We start from the raw sequence: 20621 nt of genomic DNA, 5'->3' as shown, positions 1-20621 counted from the left end.
GACAAGGTTCAGAGCAAGTAAAGCCAGAAACGGAGAAATAGCAGCAGTAAAAGCAAACGCCACCACATCGCTGGACCTCACAGAGGTCCCTGCCAACATTTAGAAAGACCTTACAATTTCTAGACCATTCCAGGCAATAATAATCTGAAGATGACCTTAATGCTTGACTTCGCTTTTCCCATGATTTGCAGCCTACAGCACTCAAAATCCTTTATTTCCAAACAGTGTTTTTGCCCATTAGGCAAAGTTTCAGAGTCAGGCAACAGTGGCCTTCTCCAGCCCACCCCTACCTGGCTCCAGCTTAAGGCTGAGGAAATCTCCTTGGCAAAAGCTAAGGGTCTCACGGTGACATTAATTCAGCCACATTCCACACGTGTAATATTCCTGAGTAGTAGTTAAGCCTGTAAATCCATTATTTATGATGCAGAATTGCATAAGCAATGCAATGCAGGTATGTTAGCATTGCCAGGAGAAACTTAACTTTTCAATGTCCTTGTTTTGAGAGTTAACAAATTTTTACAACTTCAGCAATGCGTCACCAAACATAGCTTATATAGCTACTTCAATACCTGGTTCAAAGTGGCTGGTTATATTCAAATATAGAATTTCCCCTACCTGAATAGACTGAAGAAATTTAAAATGGCTCATGATTTGCATCCAAGTTCTGGGTTTCTTACCATTGCCCTCGTTTCCTTTGTAGCATTGAAATCAGACTTAACTCTGCTGGTGAAACAAAAACACGGGGGCCATTTCCATTGCAGAACAGAAAGTCATAGCCAAGCACCTGTCTTTCTTTGTCAGCTGGGAGTGGGTAAGAAAGAAGAGGGATGATTCCATCCCCACCTCTCAACTTCAAGCCAGACACTGGGGGTTTTCAACCTCTGTGTGTCCAGGGCACCCTCTCATCTTTTCTGGATTGTGATGATCTGCTCTTGAAAACAGCTCTACCACCAGTATGCTTCAGCAATGATGGCAGAGAAGAGATAAAGTGACTGAAGCAAATATACCTGATTACCCCAAGTACTATTCCCTTTCTGAACTGTGGCTAATCTGGAAACATAAAACAACACTTTCCATTGCCATGTTTCATGTAGCTGAGAATTTTAAGTTCAAACCTGTTCCATGTCATTATGAAGATTCATGTGTCAAGGCAAAAGAATAGGACATAGTTTAGCAATTTATTAGCTTTATTTGGGTCTTCAAAAACATTTAGACATGGGGGAAGTAAGCTTCGGTTTTTACTCTAATCCTACTCTCCTCTTGCAGTAGGCTGCCCTGAAGTTTTCCAACACTCTGCTTTAGTCAGAACCACAATCCCACCGACTCATTTGCCTCATCCTTAAATGGCACCACCTCCTCTCCCAGCCTTGTTCTTCTCCATCCCTCATCAGGACTGCTCTCCAACCCAGCCCTTCCAAATCTTCCAAGCTTCCTACAGTCCATCTGAAGCACTGCTGACACCTTCTGTTACTCAAACCTCCCTTCTACTGCACCTCTGTACTGCTTGCCACCTGTACTGGCAGCCGTGTCCTATGTAAAGTCTGCTTGTATCAGCCAGTGACTTATACTATTTATCTCTCTACCCCTGTAGACCTCAAGGATGACCCCAATCTTCTGTGCCTGTGCATACCAAACAGTGCCTAACAGAATGTTAAATTGAAAGTTGACACTCAAGGCACTTCCTTGGTGATCCAGTAGGTGAGAGTCTGCCTTGCAATGCAGGGGACATAGGTTCAATCCCTAGTCAGGGAAATAGAATCCCACATGCCATGGAGCCACAACTGCTGAAGCCCTCGAGCCATGGCTGGAGAGTTTTGTGCCACAAATAAGACCTGATACAGCTAAATAAATAAATAACTTTAAAAAAAAAAAAAAAAAGGACAAAGTTGACACTCAATAAACACACCATTTTGGGGGAGGAAAAGTTTGACAGCTAAAATCAAAATTTTAAATGCATTTGGCCTCTAACCTAGCATTGTCACTTCCAGGCATCTAGTCTGTAGAAATAGTTGCTCATCTAGACAAAGATGGATGTTTAAATGAGTTCATACATGGAAAGAGTTCAGAACACAACCCTGCCCATAGTAAGCATACTATTCAGAATTAATGGCAGCTATTGCTGCTGCTATTGTTAGAATGTTCCCTGCAATATTGCTTATAACAGCAAAAATCTGGAAAGAAAACAAGTGGCCAGCAATAAGAGAATCATTAAATAATTTATGGTACATCAATTAGATTCTATGCAGATTTTAAAGAGAATGAAGTGTCTTTATAGGCACTAACATGGGAAAATGTCCATATTTTTATTGTTTACCTGAAAAAAAAGGCAAATTGTGGAACAACATGTACAATGATTTTATTTTTTAAGTAAGAACTAAATATATAATTGTGTGTGTATGTATTATACACATTCATGGAGGCAATATAAACTCATAATTAAGAGCATAGATTCAGGACTCAGACTGCTTGAGTATCAATACTGGCTTCATCTTCTACTACCTAGGTAAGCTTAAGCAAATTATTTAACTCCTCAGTGCCTCAGTTTCCCTATCTGTCAAATGAGGAAAGTAATAACACCTGCATCATAGGACTAATGCCTGGACTGAATGAGTTCACATGAGTTAAGCACTTGGAGAAGTGTTTGGCACATATTAAAAGTTAGTTGTCATCAGTATTATCATCCACAAAACAGGCAGAGGATAAATACCAAACTGTTAACAGTGGCTTCCTCTGGAGAGAGATACTGGGGGAAAAAATGTGCTGTTTTGCTTTCCTTTTTACCACAAGCAGGTATAACTTACATAATACAAAGATACAACCTACTTTGTTAATAGGTTGCAGGTTTGATTCACAAGGATTACTGCTACCTGAGATGCAGTATGAGATGTCAGGATGCAGGACCACAAGACACGGCTTCCTCATTTCTAAATCCTGATCTACCTCTAACCCACAGCCAGAAAATAAAAAAGAAAAGATGTTATCACCAGCTGCTGCCCCCAACACACACTCTGCAACCTCACGACGTGCTAAAAAATTGAGAACATCTGTTTGGGGGTCGGGGGGGTGGGGGAAGCACCAATTACTATTTTGAACAGGAAGAAAGGGAACAGGAAGTAAATTTGGCAACCACTGTATTTTTATTCATCCATTTTGACTGCCAAGGTAGGATCTAGTGTTGCTTTAATAATCATCTTTCCGTGACAAGAGGTGAATCTAAGTACTGCCAGGACCACTCCCTCCACCTCACAAAACCCTCCTGTCTTCCTAGACACCTTCTCAGCCTGCAGCATGCTCTACCTCCCATCATGTGGAGAAATGCTTTGACCTCCTGCCTCTAGGAAGTTCTCATTCTAGTGGCCCACTTTGTGATATGACATATGCACCGCTCAAGGCCCAGGGACGCTGAGAACAGGAGCTTCTACCTTGGGCTTCATTCGCTGTAGTCCACCACTTCTTAGCACAACCCCCTTGCACCAGCCACACCAAATACAAACTCCTTAACCCGACCTCAAGGCCTCTCCCAGACTAGCCCCACCTGCCTTTTCCAGCCCTGTCTCCAACAATTCCACTACATGATCCCCTTTCTTTCAGGGGATGCATTCAAACTGGCCAAGTCCCTGCCCTCCAACTTGAACTTTTGCTTTCCACTTCTTTCTTTTATGGATGCTGTTCCTCTTATAGTCACCATCTTTGTGTTACTGCCAGTATCTCCTTCCTTACTCTCTGTATTCCCACTTCTCACTATTCCTTTAGAAAACTTAATGCCCCCACATCCTGGTCCCTGATCGGTGCACAGTCATCTTTCTACCCTCTCCACTCTGCACCCTCATTTCATGCTCAGCAAATAACCCAAATCACACAAGCTATTCTCTTAAAGGGTAGAGCCAGTCTCCTTAGTCAGACTGCAAATTCCTGGAAGGCAAGACACCTGTCAGTGTTCTTTTCCGTTCTCATATTGGGCATGGGAAGAGCAGAATAGAGGGAATGCTGGGGATTGGAAGAAGGGAAGGTGTAAATCTTCCCTCTGAAAGCTGAAGTGGAGTTTCATTTAGTAGTGAAATCTCCATTGACAGTTTGCTGAATTCTCATGGCAACCTTTTCTTATTTGTCTTTGTTCATTTAGAAAGGCTAGAAAAGGGGAAGAAATTGTTAAAAATTAAATCCAACACTTTCAGCTCTGATAAGATGAATTTTCTCAAACGCCAATAATTCCACATGGTTTGTCTAAAATTAGAGAGAGAGAGAAGAGACCAGGATTTTTAATGGATTGGCTTCCATAGTAGGTGCTAGATAGTCAAAATTTATTTAAACGACTTTCTTAGGGAATTGGAGCAGCAGGCAATGCATCAGATGCCAGGAGTCCATTTAAATATTATACTAAGGGAAGGGAATTCATTTGGTCAAGCTGCTAAAATGAACAGGCAGGAACAGAAATGCCCTGGAGAAATGCTGGGTATTTCATCTTGAATCTATTTGTAAAATAAACACATTTATTTACCAAGTTTAGTACTTTTTGACTATTTCCTGGAATCAGTATTTGCACAAATCTAGGCTGAGATGGCCAACTGGAATTAAAAAGTGACCAAGACTACAAAATTAATTTGACACTCCTCAATTTTCTTGTTTAGAAACACAAGACAAAATCCTAATCAAATTGGAAGTTTATACAGTATTTCAGTCTACAGCTTGGAAATTGCCACAGTGCACTGGCAAACAGCATCCCTTAGTGCCTGCAGCCCCAATGCGCTTGTGATGATGGTCCAAACTACAGCTGTTTATGAGCTTAAAATGCAAACATAGTAACTCCTTTCTTCTGTAGGAAGAACTTGCATTCCCACTGACACCTACTGCTGTCTTACAGATGGGCCTGGCCCTGAGATTTCAAACATTCTACAGGAAACACACTGACACACATACATACTCTGCCTGGGCCCCACACTACCGAGACACTTTTTAAATTGCTTTTCCAGTAGGATCCCAGGAAAAGGTTCTATTTAACTACCACCTGCACATGGCCAGGATATGACTGGTCTGACAATCTATAGCCTCTCCAGTTCCGCAGGGGTCCTCAGAGTAACTCTGCCCCCTGCCTGGTTAATGACGCCTTATGGGCTTTGGATTGGGCGTTTGGTATCCTGAGTTTCCTGTGGCTAGCAGGGGAGGGACGACCACACAGTACCAGACATAACATCCCACAAGATGAGGTGTGGCACTGCAAACCTACTCTACTGTGCTGGCAACTGGGCTGGAGAGTGAGGATGCTGCTCAAAGGCTCAGCAGCTCACCAGGCAGTTTCATTGCTGCATGCCGCCCTCCTCACCCCTGAGTGACGGAACTCCTGCAGGCAGGACTGGCTCTTCCCCATAGCTCTCAAAGGTTTCAGAAGCCCCTTCTAGTTCTCAAAGGTTTCAGAAGCCCCTTCTTCCCTGGAAAACTCTTTCAGCAATAGCATGCCCTGCTCTCCCCATATTGTCAACAGTTCATAGCTGAAGCCTCAGTGGAATACCCCATCCAATTTCCCATAAAATGGGACATGAAAATAAACACACATATTGTATGTTGGTTTACATTTCCTGCACAGACCCAGTAGGGGCGACGGGAAAGACATTAAGGAAACTATTGCTAAAGCAATGGGCTACATTTTAGCAAGAATACTCTCACTGACCCTAAGAAGAAAGCCATTCAGATGGCTTAAATCCCATATAATTCTTCGAAAACATTCTTGAACATTCCCATTTTAATTTCCAAAATCAATATGACTTGCTAGTGCCCTATGCTCAATGACAACAACTCATATTGATGGAGAGGAAGGTATGAACATTTTTCTATTGAATGGAAAATTTGGTTATTTTTAAGGACATTATTCCAAGAGAGAAAAAGGTCTTAAGTCCACAGCACCTGACAGAATATTGTTTTGTTCCTAGGAGGCAGGTTTCTCTTGACATCTCTGCCCTCATTAAAAAGCATATCACAGTTGTCACCTTTATGTTTTCAGTCATGCGGTTTCAAGCCCCAAAACAGAATGTTGTCATTTATTTTCCTTCTGAAGGAAAGGAACCCTGCTTGAATGCATGCTCAGTGCCCAAAAGCTGAGAGAACATTCCCGTCACACCTCTCTGGTTCTGAGCACCTGGCAAGTCTCAGTTAGTGAGATATCTGAACTAGGGAACAGAAAAGCCTATTTTATTTCTTTCAAGTGAACTCACTAGTAATAATCATTTGCCATTAGCACATTAAAATTGTACATCCGTGGTGCTACTAAAGTGCTAGAAAACAGTTTGTTCTCAGGCAGAGGAACAATCTCACTTGTAGGCTTCTTCCCATAGCCAATCTGCTCAGCAAACCCTTTCTTCATGGATCATGCAAACATCAGTACCAGGTGCCCGGCTAGTGAAGCCCACGCACAATCCAAAGCCACCTTGCGAGAACAATGCATTTGCCACCACAATGGAGCCACTTTACCACACCTAACAACCTGGAAAGTAAATAAAAAATAAAGGAGGCATCATGTAATATCACTCCCTCTCTCGGCATAGCCTTCCTATGGTGAGGGACAGAAGGTTAGTCCCACACTAATCAGAAGAAACCTGATAGCTCCTTCCATTAAACTTCTCTCCACATCCTGCTCTACACTAACTGGCCTTGGGGCCCTAATTCTTCCCCTTTTCCCACTCCCAAACTTCTCCCTGTGATGAGAGAAAGGTGATGAAATGTAGAGTGCCTGGGTCCGGTGCTTTTTCAAATCTCATTTACTCAAACTCTTAATACCCCCATGCCACTGAACCTGGGACCATTACCTTTGTAGGTTGGCCAAGGTGAGCATCTTAGATCAACTCTAGCCTTAAAGATAAAAGTCCTCTTCACTGACCCTTCCTTGAAGACGTGCACTTCTTCTCATCTCAAAAGGTGAGACTAAAAGACTGAGCTCAGAGGGTGGGGCTAAAGTATTAAAGGGATCACCAGACTGCTTTAAGGCTAAGCCCTCAGCCAGAAGGAGCTGTGACCCACGCTGGTGCAGATTTCAGCAAGAACAGAAGTTTACATCAGAGCACAGGGCCAAAGCCCTGAAGAAATCAATAGGATACCTGGCCAAGAGTGCCCACTCAGCCTATGTCCCTCAAGCCTGATCTAAGAGCTGATGTTTAGGACCCGGTTAAATAGCTTTCCAATTCATCACAACCACTGAACAATCAGATAAATGGAAATTTAGAATTTAAGAAGCTGAGATAATCCTCACATAAATGTAATGTCTGCAAATGACTGTGGATTGCCTCTGTGAACATTGAGATATTCTCATAAACCATGAAGAGATTAAATTGGCCAAAGTCTTTTAACATTCCTACACTTGCATATAACACAACTGCTAATACATGCATCAATATCATGAGTGATTGAAGTTGATGTGATATATACAATAAGATTCATGCTCCAAAGATACTGAGATCCACTGTCAGACAATCAATCTTTCTCAGCTCTGATAAGAAACCTAATTATGTGATCGGCTCAAGGGTCATGCAACTTCCCACTCCTCATACCAAGAAGAGTGAAATCACACTTCTGAGGGCCCGGACAAAAGATAGCATTGAGCATGTTCAAGCAAAATTTTGAAGTTTCCTGATTTTATTTCAAACTAATGCAAATTTTCTATTCAAATTTATAATGTAATAATAATATTTTCATTAATTAACATTTGCTCAAAAACCCTTCAGTAAAATAAATGCTCTGGGGAAATTGCCACATTTATCCTACAGCCCCAAGGTTTGATCAGCATACCACCACCTCACCCCCACATACCTCAGCTTGAGAAGAAAAGCAACAAGGGAACCAAAGCAGAATTCTGAATCTTGGAAAGAGAAGTGAAAACAATGCTTAACGAAGTAGGGGGAGATCAATTACGTTTTTTCCATAACCATTTACCATAGCCACTGCTAGAAAACGATTCAAGTATTATGTTGGTTTGTCATGAGGTTTCCGACCGAACTGTGTTCACTTGGCATGTGAAAAGTTTTCTCCCATAGGGACCATCAGAACTTGGCTGAGGAACATGCTCTGAGATCACCTTGAGAACTTCATACACATGAATCCAAACTCCTTAATCCCTTAATACACCTAAATTCTGGTGAAGTCACTAAAGGTGTCAGAGCAAGACACAAAATCCTCGAGAGACTATCATCAGTTTAGCATTTCCATTTCAAGTGGAGACATTAATTCCACATATCAAAGAGAAGTACAGAAAGGCATTCATTATGAAAAGCATAAACCCCAAATGAAGAATACTGTGGGCTGGTCTCAGCTGGGTTTCCCTGAATTTATTACCTTGGAAAGTTCAACTAAGTCCTCCACCCAAGACAGTAGCTGGTGGGAAGCAGCATCTGGGAGCAAATCGCTGGGGTCACGGTGGCCTCCTCAGCGGGTACCAGCTGTGCAAACCCCTCAGCATGAAGGAAGGAAGAAGCAGCATCTGGGGAAGCAGGCTAAGGAAACTGTGTGTGGAGGTAAGACCACTTTAAATTTGAACCTCATTCTTAGATAATGTGATATAAGATGGCATGAGATAAGCAGGAAAAAAGATTGAGACATATAGAAGAAAAAGGAAATACAGAGGTCAGGAGAAGAAATAGGGAATATAGTAGGAGGGATACAAAGCCCAGAAGACAGAGGGCAGAAAACAAAGGAAGAGGCCAGATGGTGGGAATGGAAAAGAGCAGCCACCAACATCCTGTACTGAGGAGGCATGCTTGTGCCATTTGGAGAAATAACTTTCGTTTGTTTTGTCTTTTTCTTATTGTTTCAGAACATCTGTGGCTTAGACGGACAAACTTCTTATTTGCAAGGAGGAAAAAAGATCTTACCTTCAACTCACATTACTTAAATTTGGCTCTGACTTTAAAAGTTAACCAATTTGGGGAAAAAAAATTAGCCTAAGCCTGAAACTTCTGAAGACGAACCTTGAATTTTACCTGTAGTGCAATCTACCTTCTTGCAATAAAACAGTACTTAATATATTTACATCCTCTACCATGATTAAATTTGGGAGAAGAAGTCTATAGAGGCATGATTGTACCTAGAGTAAGTTACAGTCAGTGCCTTCACTGACTAGAATTAGAGACATTGTTTTATCTGTTTCACCCCAAAGTCACACATCAAAATATCCTCTCTCTCAATCTCTCTCTCTCTCTCTCTGTGTCTCTCTTTATGTCTGTCTGTCTCTCCCTCTGTCTCTCTTTTATACACACACACACACACACACACACACACACACACACACGAGCACATACACATTCCACCTTGCTCTCTTCTCACTCCAAATGTATTCCTGTTGATAGAGAATCCCAATGTTTCTTTCCCATGCTCTACCATCTTTTTCCCTTATAATCTTACAGTCATGTTATCTGACATATCAATTCAGTTCTCACTTGTCAGGTCAAGAACAGAGCCAATACATAGGATCAACTTAAAGAGTTACTGGATTGTTAAAATTTCAGTCAAATGAAATTTGACTTTGAGGGGTTTTCTCCCTCCCACTTCCTGGTGAAGAGATGGCAAAATGGCTAAAAGGTAGGTAGATGATGGAGAACAGGTACAAAGGGCTGGAAAATCCTCTGCTCCTGAATAACTGAAAGCAGACTAGAGAGCCTTCTGTTTTATGAACTCTTCACAATGGGAGAGTGGGATCCCTGAAAAGGGCTGGGCACTGGTCAGAGAATTTCAAATTACAAGGAGGAAAAATAACTTGAATGAAGAGTTCAACAAGAGATCTCCACCGATCTAAATTGTAAAGATACCAAAACATGAAAATCTACCTGCCAGTCTTGCTCTCATTCACTTGAGCCAACTACATGCATGTGCTTAGATGCAGAAAATAAAATGGCCCTGCAGTCCCTTGAAAATCTTTCCTCAATCTTGATGTTACTTTACAGCCATCATAAATCACACAACCTGCCAATCTTGCCATGTTTTATAAACTGTGGGGAGAGGTAGAGTATTTCTGGCCCAACGATCTCCCAGTAACAAATGCCAGTTCTAATGCTGCGGTATTTCCTCAATACCACTCGACCTCTTAAACAAGGCTCTACAAATATATTAACTGTCATATTCTCAATTTCTTTTTTACAATGGGAAGTGATATCCTCTTATGACTAGCTCGATGGAGCCAAGGGCAGCAGCCATCTGGGAACTGAAAAAAACACCTGATTGTGGTGGGCAAGGCTTTCCTGCTCACCACTTACTGCCCCTAACATTCCTATGGGTTCCCTGTTCCCTGCAAAATCCCTCAGGGTCACACCCCACTGGCTCATCAGGTTCAGCCTGCCCCTGCAACTCATGGCCATTCAAATGAGTGCCAAAACCAACCCCCATGGGGCCACGCTCTGCATGGCCTTCAGGATAAGTCGAAAAGGCTGAACCCAGGCAAGCCCAGGGCCTGGCTTGCCTTCAGGAAATTCCGGGCTGTCTGCAGCAGCTGTGGTTCGAGTAGTACAACAAATTCACTTACTGAATGACAACAGCTTTATTGGCAAGCCAATTCAATTAAAGCCCCTGCATCCAACAAAGTCTCCGACAGCCCTCTCTGCATAAAGAACATGGAATCATGCCTACATTTCCCTGAGTGCCCTCAGCCCTAGCTGTCCCTCCACATGAGAGGGAGAGGGATGAATGAATTAGACGCGGATGATGGTAATTAATGGCTGGCTGTCAGAGAGTCGTTTTGGAGGCTCAGCCGTTGAAGGTTCCACATTAAAGACCAAATCCCAGCACAAACTGACCAGGACAGGCCAGAACTCTCTTTCTAAATGGTAGGAGTGCCACAGGCACCCGAGGCAAGAAGTGAGGGGGAAGCAGAGGAAGGTAGAGGAGGGTTGGAAGGAAAATAAAGAAGCAAAACATCAGGCTGCTTGCATTGATCAACGCTTCTTACACTATTGATATATAAATAATATGTTCATTTTTCATTTTTACAAAATATGTCCTTTAGGCTACCATTATGGCAAACTTACTTCAGAGCTCTGACATGAGCTTATTAGGAGGGGGAAAGGGAGGGCTGACTGTAAAGCTACAAACAAAATGCATTTTCTTATGAAATATACATAACAGATCATTTTTGCCCTCAGTAACAAAGATAAAATCAGAGTTTTGCAGATCCCTGGCACAGTCTTGACAACCAGTCCTCTGGCACTCGGAGAGAAGGTGGGGGGAAGAATGTCAGAGGGGGCAGGAAGGGAAAGAAAACAATTAACAAATCGGCTCCAACTGGCTCATTTATATGGAGATGGGCAGTTCTCACGCTGCCTGTCGCCAATGCCACCAACAGAGCCAAGTCAGGTTAACTACCTAGCAGGAGATAACTTGGGTCGATTGGGTTTAATTATTCCTGATAGTAACAGGTTACCATATGCACTGTTTGGAGCATAAACAAAAGCCAGATATCGAGGGACTAAAAGGATCCTTCTCCAACAGTTGGAGTTCTATGAAAAGCCAGGTTCCAGGTTTGCTGCATCTGTTTAACTCCTAGTCTTAGAGGTCACAGGGCCTGAGTTGCTACCCATGACATGTGGGAAATTCTGTGACTATCCTGGAATGAGTCTTTTGTCTCATTCCCAGAAGAGAGGAGAGTTCCAGGTGGGAAATTTCATTTAAACAATTTGTTTCTCTGACCACCACAATCCTATAGAATGCTTGCCTAGAACCTGACTTCAAAATCCCAAGTTCAGAGAAAATGTCAACTCCACCAGGAAGCCTCCCCAGATTTTCTCAATAAGAATAAATTACTCTCTCTGCTACACTTTTACAGAACTCTGAATATTCTCCATCATGGTCTTTCATTCAGTCTTCTCTGTGACATAGTTTGTTGTCCCCTTGTCTGCCTTCCCCAAAAGACAAGGGTTTCCTGAGGGCCCAGGGCTTTGTATATAACTGGCACTCAATAAATCTAAGTGAAGTTGAATTAAATGGCCCTTAGGAAATGGATATGATTTGGCGAAGCCTCAGTCATGAAGAATTATGTGGGACCCTGTTATGACCTTACAGGCATCAAGATTTCACTGCTGTTTTCCTCACTACAGCCACCAAATTGGTTGCCCACTTTAATTAGAATAGAGTCCAGATGTCTGACCAGCTCTGCTAGAACCGGAAGAGCTAGCAAGCTGGTAGAGTTTCCCAGCTGGGGGCTCGAGAGACTGGCTTCGTGTGGTTGGGTCACCTTCCCTCGCATACTTCCTTCCCTCTTGCTTGACTCCCCTTCTCCCCCCTCCACCACCCCATCCCGAGGGCAGCTGTCCCTTTTATCAGCAAAAGCCCTTTCCTGACAACACATCTGTCTAGCACAATGTTTCACCCTGTCCAGTGATTCGGTTACCTGAGGCATTTGCATCCTTGATCAGTGCAAGGGCATGAAACATTTGTGTCTGTAAAGAGCCAGGAGAGGCAGAATATCTCCTTTCAGAAGTCTACTATCCACTAAGAATGAAATCTAATATTTAAAGGGCGTGACACCCCGTTCATACTAGATTTCATTAATCAATGTTTTCATGGAAAGGATAAATCCTTTATGCATGCCTTTTTCCTGATTTTTCCCTCATTTAAAAAATGCAATGCTTATTCTTCTTCCCTGCTATTAGCTCACAGAGACCTACTACTGTGAACGCTGGTTCCTTGCCTCCCAAAGTTTACCCTTACACTTTCATACTGAGGGAATGAAGTTCGGTCAGGAAAAGAGAGGTAGAAAGAGAGACAGAAAAATGTTCTAGTTTTAAGCATGTTTCATTAAATAAAAACCTTTGTAACTCTTGAAAAAAATAGAGACTGTCACTGTAATGACAAGCCTGTACTTGGCATGGGAGTGACCAATACATTCAGTGCCTCAGGAATATTAAGCCAGAGATCACAGCCTTCACTTGGACACTCACTAAGGTTTATATTACTGACAATGAACATGACAAAAACTGCATTGCTATGACAACCACAAAATTCACACCTTTAGGAGAAGTTCAGATAAAGAGGAATCACTGGTATCCCTTCTGAAGGATGGTGACCAAAGAATATGCTGATTTTTTTCACCCTTTCACATAGCCTATTATGTATCTGCGTATGGCATTGAAATTGCAATGGCACAATGAAGACCAGCCCCAAAGTACTCAATCATGTCGCTAAGGACAGAAGAGTCTAACAACACCCAGGACCTCTGAATGAATCAGAGATACTTTTCAAATGTCTAAACACTTATGATTATGCTAATACCTTCCTACTGCACGTTCCCCTCTATTTATGGAATGGTGAAGATCCAACAAATTGTTAATAAATGCCCATTTCCCCATTAGCTTCAAATGTAATTTCAACTGTTGAGTAAATCTCTTGGTTCCTGAATGACACTTTTTTTTAAAATGCAATAAATAACCCAAATATGGGAAAACAATATGCACAAAGATGCCCATCACAATATGCTTTATAACATTAGGTAATTGGAAGCAATAAAAATGATAACAATAGGTAGATGGTTAAGTAAATTATGTTACACTACAAGGGACCACTATGAAGCCATTAGGAGGATAAAGACCATACAGCAACATGGAAAAATGCAAGTGACATATGCTAAGTGGGAAAGCGACCGGAAATTGCATTACACTGTGATTACAACTAGATAAAAGCATATGTATAAAAAAAGACCAGAAGGAAATAAACAAAAATAATATTTGTGTTAGGGATTATGGCTGATTATTTTCCCTTATCTTAACTTCTCAAACAATCAGCAATGCTACGCATCTTATATAATTTAAAAAATAAATGGAAAATCAAGCAACTTTTTAAGAACAATTATTTTTTAAAGTAGCTAGAACAGTAAATGCAAAGTAGTCTATGTGTGTGCGTACTGTCGCTTCAGTCATGTCCAACTCTTTGCAACCCTATAGACTATAGCCCATGGGATATACCAGGCTCCTCTACCCATGGGATTCTCCAGGCAAGAATACTAGAGTGGAGTGTCATTTCCTTCTTCAGGGGATCTCCCCAACCCAGGGGTCAAGCCCATGTCTCCTGTGTCTCCAGTGTTGCAGGCAGATTCTTTACTGCTAAGCCACCTGGAAGCCCCATTCTAACTACATGAAACTCAAATTTAAGATGCTTTATGTGGAAACAGTGGCCCTGGGAGGATGAGCATCACCCTACATTGCTGCTCCCACCACTAACACCCATCTCAGGGAGCCTTCACTTCTGCAGACTTTTCTACTGACTCACACTTACAGACCTCTCTCTAGGTATTTTCACTCCACCTAACAGTTCATTTCAGCATGATCATTGGACAGGAGAAAGCAGCAGCAGCTGAAACTGAAGACTGGAATTCAGAAGTCTGCTAAACCATAGATGCCGGGGATTAGTTGGCTGACTGCAAGGAAGCTGCTTAGGGGTAGACCCTGGAATGGCCACATAGGAGAGATAAGAGGCTCAGAAGAATGTGCCTAACAATTTAAAATAAACCTGAATCTCCTTAGCTGTGTTAAATAAGATCCCAGGATACTGAAACAACTTGCAACTTTGGCCTTGGAACCTCTGTGTGTGATCATTGAAGAATTAAAGAATGAGAATAAAAGCATAGGAACTCTGATGGAACCAATTCTATTTCCTTGCTCTGAACAGCACCTCTTATTGTTCTAGTGGATCATGCCCACTTCTTGACCAGAATCCATTTCCAAACCACTGCGTTCTGGACCCCACAGAAAAGAGAAGCCCTAAAATTCATCTCAAGAGCAGCTGATAATACTCTACAGGCATTAGCTAACAGTGATAAATTCTGAATCACATAAAGAGACAATGGATAACTAAGGTTTATCCAGCAAGATGTCCCTCTCACTTGCCAACACTTGTACTTCACATTAAATCATACAGGTCACATGTTTCTCTATCAAAAACCCATCATTTCTGAAGTCTTGGGTGAGTAGGACTTATATTTCCACATAAGCTATAAATACTAACCACTTTTTAAGTGGCCTCCCGTTAGGATTTGACTTCTTGCCATGACACTTTTGACAACTTTATCAACTCCCAAGGTATTAAAATACCCAAATTCAAGCTCATAAGCATCACCTATCTAACACTGATTCATGAGTCTAATCCTAAAACTAGCTCTGTAGGCTGTTATATCTATTGGGTTGGCCAAGAAGTTCATCTGGGTTTTTCTGTAAGATGCTGTATGCAACCTGATTGCATGGCAATATCATATTCAGTTTAAAAGGCAGACTTTATACAATGTAAAATCTAAGAGGGCATAAAACAATTATAATATTTACAGTTATAATAAGTTTTGCATGTATTTTTAAATGTGACTCTTTTGCTGGCCTTCTTCCTCATCCCAGTGCTTCTGGTCTCACTTCTTTAGTCAATACAGTATGTTGTTTCATCCATGTCTGCCAAGGGAAATGGAAAGAAGAACTTAAATCTTTCTTTGGGTGCAATCCCCAGATAGCACCTGAATTAAGAGAGAGAGGCAGAGGAGAGCAAGAGATATCTCCCCAGAAGAGTAATTTATTTTTACTTTGATGAGAGGCAAGACAGTCCTCACACATTTGCTTGGCATAAGCAGAGTTTAAGAACTCTCCAGCAGTTCCTGAAATAAGCACAGAGAACTTCTCATGCCACACCTGTACCACCTGTTGGGTAAATTCCTCCTTAGACTCTCAAGTTTTCACAAGTCTTTGCCTGAAAGAGCTTCTTAAATCTGCAGTTAAATCAAGAAATCAAGTGCCACCACCTCCCTACAGAAACCTCAGCCTGTCCACGGTCAAGGCAAAGAGTTACTGCTGAAAGGAGAAACTGAGTTGGAAGGATACTTGAGGATTCTTTAGTCTAGTGACGGCCACCAGATCACCAGAGGAGCCTGTAGCCCAGCCCAAGACTCTGGTGCAGTGGGACTGAAAGTCGCCCAGGCACCTGCATGCACACACACATCTCTGTCACAGGTGGCCCAACCATGGACCTTTGAGAAACAAGGATGTAGTCCGGTATCCTCTGAGGCTCAGAGAAGTTGCCCAAGACACATAACCTGTTGACAGCAGAGTTGGGAGCAGTATTAAAGTCTGTAGTCTCTTGCCACATCCTGCTGCCCTAGGGAGTAAGAGGAAAACCAGTTACAGCCGTAGGCCGGGCAGGAGCAGGGAGCACTACTCTCGCCAGGGGATGCCAGCATGTGCTGTGGAGTTTGGAGACTGGAGCAGGTACTTGGTGCCAAGGGGTCATAATTCTGCCTTTAAGTTGCCTTTGGCTAACCTTCCCAACAGAAGCCACAGCCACGAAACACTTCTTTAGGCACCTGCATTTGATCTAGTATCTAGACAGAACTGGCCATGTGGGGATGGCCTAGCAGAATCAGAAACTTCAGTCCCACCTTCACCAGGTGTCAGCCACGTAGAATGAGAAGTCACTTACCTGCTCTTTGGCTTCTGTTTGGCCCTCTGAAAAATGAGCCTAATTTTTCTAATTTGTTGTGAGAATCAAATGGGATCGTGAAATGCTCTCCGAAAATTAAAACCTTCTGGATGCATAAGATCCTATCTAGTATACCTGTATTCCTCATGGATCTTGTGCAAAAATGGAAGGAACAGATCCTCTTCTACAACAAGAATTGGATAGGATAGAACTTCCCCAAACTACCAGAATTGCTCATATTTTCTAGGAAACCTAAAGGCTAAAGTCAGTGCACACAGTATCAACTCAGACCTGTGGCAGGCAGAACAGAAATGACGTCTTTACAAGGCACTTGGGATGCATTCAGACTTGGACCCCAAGGCTTTGTTGACTTCGTATAGCCAGGACTCACAGCCACAGGACTTGGTTTCGTCTGGTCCTCTTAGCCCTGATCAGAGTGAACAGTACCAGTAATTCTGGGGTCCTTCAGTGGGGGGTTTATCTGATTCTCTTAGCCCTGATCAAAGTCAACAGTCCCAGTATTCTGGGGTCCTTCATTGGCTCTCCCCACCAGCTATCTAAACACGTGGTCCTGAGGCACTTTCTATACCTCCTAAACCAACACTCACATTCCATGCAAGATTCCAACTTATCAATTTTCTGTCTGCATTTGCATGTTTAAAATAAGGGAAATGTTTTAGACCTCTGTTTTGTTTTGTTTTTTAAATTCCAGATGGAATCTGTTTGTAGAAACCCAGAACTCCCTTCAGGGGCCATCAAGAGGTGGAGGAAGATGAGGGGGTGGGGTTCCTGGCAAGGCTTTGGGGCCCCAACTTCCTCTTCAAGTAGAGCAGCTGTACTTCTACCTAATCAGGCTCCCACAGAAGGCTTAGTTTTGTTCTTTTTTTTTTTTTAAGTCATGAAAATCAGTCATCTTATCCAGTCCCTGGGTTTAAAGGGGAGGAAGTCACATTAAAGAAAGGTTAACTGATATTCCAACTTCCTCCCTTACCCACTTGCCCAGGCAGGAGAATGATGGGAAATTCTGCTTCCAACAAAACGGCTTCCTGCCAGGGTCTTCAGTCTCAGCGTAGGCGCCTACCTGTGGCAGCAGCTGCGTGGCTTCTCCTGTCTGTCCCCACACCTGGAAGCTCTCAGCAGTGGCCACCTCCAGTTCCACCTCATCAGTGCCTCCCTAGGCCCTCTCCTGGGGCACTTCAGTTCACAGCTGGGATGGCAAGCCCAGGGTTCCTCATCCCCTCTGCTTGCTCATCTGGCTCTCTGGTTCTGGATATCATCACCTATACAGAGTCCGATCCTCTCAAGTGCTCTTCCAAAAGACAGTTCTCAAAAAAAAAAAAAATTTCACAAAATTTATTAACAACTCTGTGAAGTAACTCCAGGGAAGCAAGTCCACATGAGGAATCCTGGTTGTCACACTTGGTTGCCCAATTCAGGCCTAAGCCTGTCAACTCTCCTAGTTCAAGATGTGTTCTATGGTCTCCAAAGCTGTTCTTCCCAAGGGCTGTAAGGGGAAACTTTATATTGTTATATCTATGTTACATTTATTGAGAACGGGAATAATATCATGACTATGTAGGAAAATGCACTTATTCCTATAATAGAAGAGGTAGTCTGAAGTGTGTGTGTGTGTGTGTGTGTGTGTGTGCGTAGATGGGGAAGGCAGGAAGGTATAGGTTGAGAAAGAAAAAAATGTAGCAAATATAGAAAGAGAAGTAAAGCAAATGTAGAAAAATGTCAGTTGGTGAATCTTGGTGAATGGTATATAGAAATGTTTATTGTACTAGTCTTTCAACTTTTCCTTAGGTTTGAAATTTTCCCAAATAAATGCTTGGGGTTAGGAGAAGGAGTCTTATACAAAGGAAAATTTACCTCAAAGTGGATGACGCTTAAGCATCAGGGTCCTCCTCTGTGGGGCCCTTCCAAGATCCTGAGAGGTTAATGACAATCATCAATGTAAAGAGTAGGCAAGATGAGCTACTACACTGGAAAACCTGAAACATCTGGAAATCTGGCAGCTCATATGCAAAGGAACCTAGATAGAGATTGTCCCAAGTTTGTCAACAACCTATAAATTTATGACATTAGCAATTATAAGCCACATAGTTGACATTTTCTTAATTATCAATAATAAAAGACAAATTTCTATCAAAAATGATAGAGAAAGACTATATTATCTTTCTATTCTCTCTGTAAAAAATATTACAAAATTGTTGTCATAGATAGAGGTACACAAAGAAGATGGGAAGAAAGGTATCATAGAAGTATGTCAAGTAACTAATGAAAAATATTATGTTAGTTTTCTAGATTTTGTCATGTGTGTAACATTTGTCAGCACTGTTTTGTGAATGAGATCTTTTTTTCAAATATCATATGAAATCACTTATATTTGGAATCTTAAAAAGTGATACAAATGAACTTATTTACAAAACAAAAATAGACTCATGGACACAGAAAGCAAACATATGGTTACCAAAGGAAAAAGGGACAAAGGGAGGGAGGTCTTTAAATACCACTATATTATGCAGTATTACAATAGTTTTTAGGTTGGATTTGAGGCTTTGCCAAGAGATGGTCATTTTAGTTGCAAGAATTGTTTGTCAATATTTAGAATCTTTACTTCTTTTTCTTGTTTTTTTGGGGGGGTATTTTATTCAGTAAATAAACGTTTATGGAGGGAGTAATATGTGTGGGGCCACCTTCAATGATTATGTGATTTGATTTATTTTTCCTTCTGTATGTGAATTCACTTTTAGAGCTTCTCTCCTTTCAAATTATATGCTTTATTTCCCAAACATGTTGATCACACAAATATATACATACACATATATACACACACAGAAAAATACACAAAGACTTTTTTCAAAGCAACATCTTTTTGGGTTAGGTTCCTCAGAACACATTTAGATAACATTGCCTCAGAGCAAAAGTTACCCCTTTTTACCCATGTCTGTCTATCATGGTAGCTGCACTATAGCATTTGATTTCCAGGAAGACTTTTATTTGAAGAGCTTATTTAAAGCAAATGAAGCATATTTTTCATTCATCTTATATTTACATACAATCTGCTTTATACAGCCACATTCATTAACCTAGCCAATTAAGGCCCAAACAGCATTGTGAGGGCATGGGGGCAGACAGGTAATAAGGAAGCATTTGCCCCAGGCCTCCCTTTACAAACTTTCACTCATCCCTCCAGCCTCTGTCTGGCTACTTCAATGTTCCAAATGAGTAAATTGAAGAAAGGGGCTGGAGGTAACTTTTCTTAAAACAATAAGCATAGGGTCTGGGTTTCCATTTTAGGATTACTGTTGAATTGGTAAATTATTTTAACAGGCTCACTTTCTGTGGCCTCCTTCTTTTTTGACATCTGTGTCCAGCGCTACCTGGGGGAGACACAGAAGACTAGGGCTCCCGTATGGATAGAGGGGAGTGAGCAGGAGGAAGGGTCACCCTTCTTCGCTCTCCCCAAACTGGAAATAATTCATCCTTGTCCCAGTGGAAAAGGATCAGTCTTTGAAACCTTGCATTATATAGATAAGGCCAAAGAAGTATTCCTAAATGTCAAAGGAAACTCTCAATAAGAAGGACAGCTTTCCATGCATCCCTCCTCCTAACCACTCAGCAGACAAGGGACCAGACACAACCTCCTGGCCCATGAAGGAACCAGAGGGACAGAGTCCCACTATAGCTCTCACTCTGCATTAAATTCTCCTGCTTTGACGTGGAATTCCAGGGGCAGGAAGGGGAGCCCTTCTGGTAAAAACTCTAGAGCTAATGTTCTAAGACAAAACTCAGCTACAACAATAACATAATAATAATAATGGTAAAAATAATCATCATTTATTAAGCATTTTCCCAGCCACATTAGACACTTTCTGTGAATTATCCCTTATAACAAACTAGCAAACACTTCTTAAAATACTAGGGTAAGAGAATTCCATCATTGTAGTAAAGGGTTCAGAGCATTGTTCTGCTTTGACTCATGTCAGCAAGTAGGTAAAGGAAGCTGACCCCTGTGATTTGGAGCCATCCCCACCCTTTACCCCCCACCCCACCATGGCCCCTCCACTAAACATTCAGAGGACCAGTGACATGAGGTCTCAATAGACTGAGAGAGAGGAGGGAAGGAAGGAGGGACCCAGACAAGACAGAGATGGCGAACATATGGTCTCTATGATGGTCACATTCAGATACTAAAGTCAACT

Source organism: Dama dama, chromosome 11 (genome assembly GCF_033118175.1).
Source record: "Dama dama isolate Ldn47 chromosome 11, ASM3311817v1, whole genome shotgun sequence".
In the NCBI taxonomy this organism is placed as follows: domain Eukaryota; kingdom Metazoa; phylum Chordata; class Mammalia; order Artiodactyla; family Cervidae; genus Dama; species Dama dama.
Note: the sequence above shows the minus strand (reverse complement) of the source record.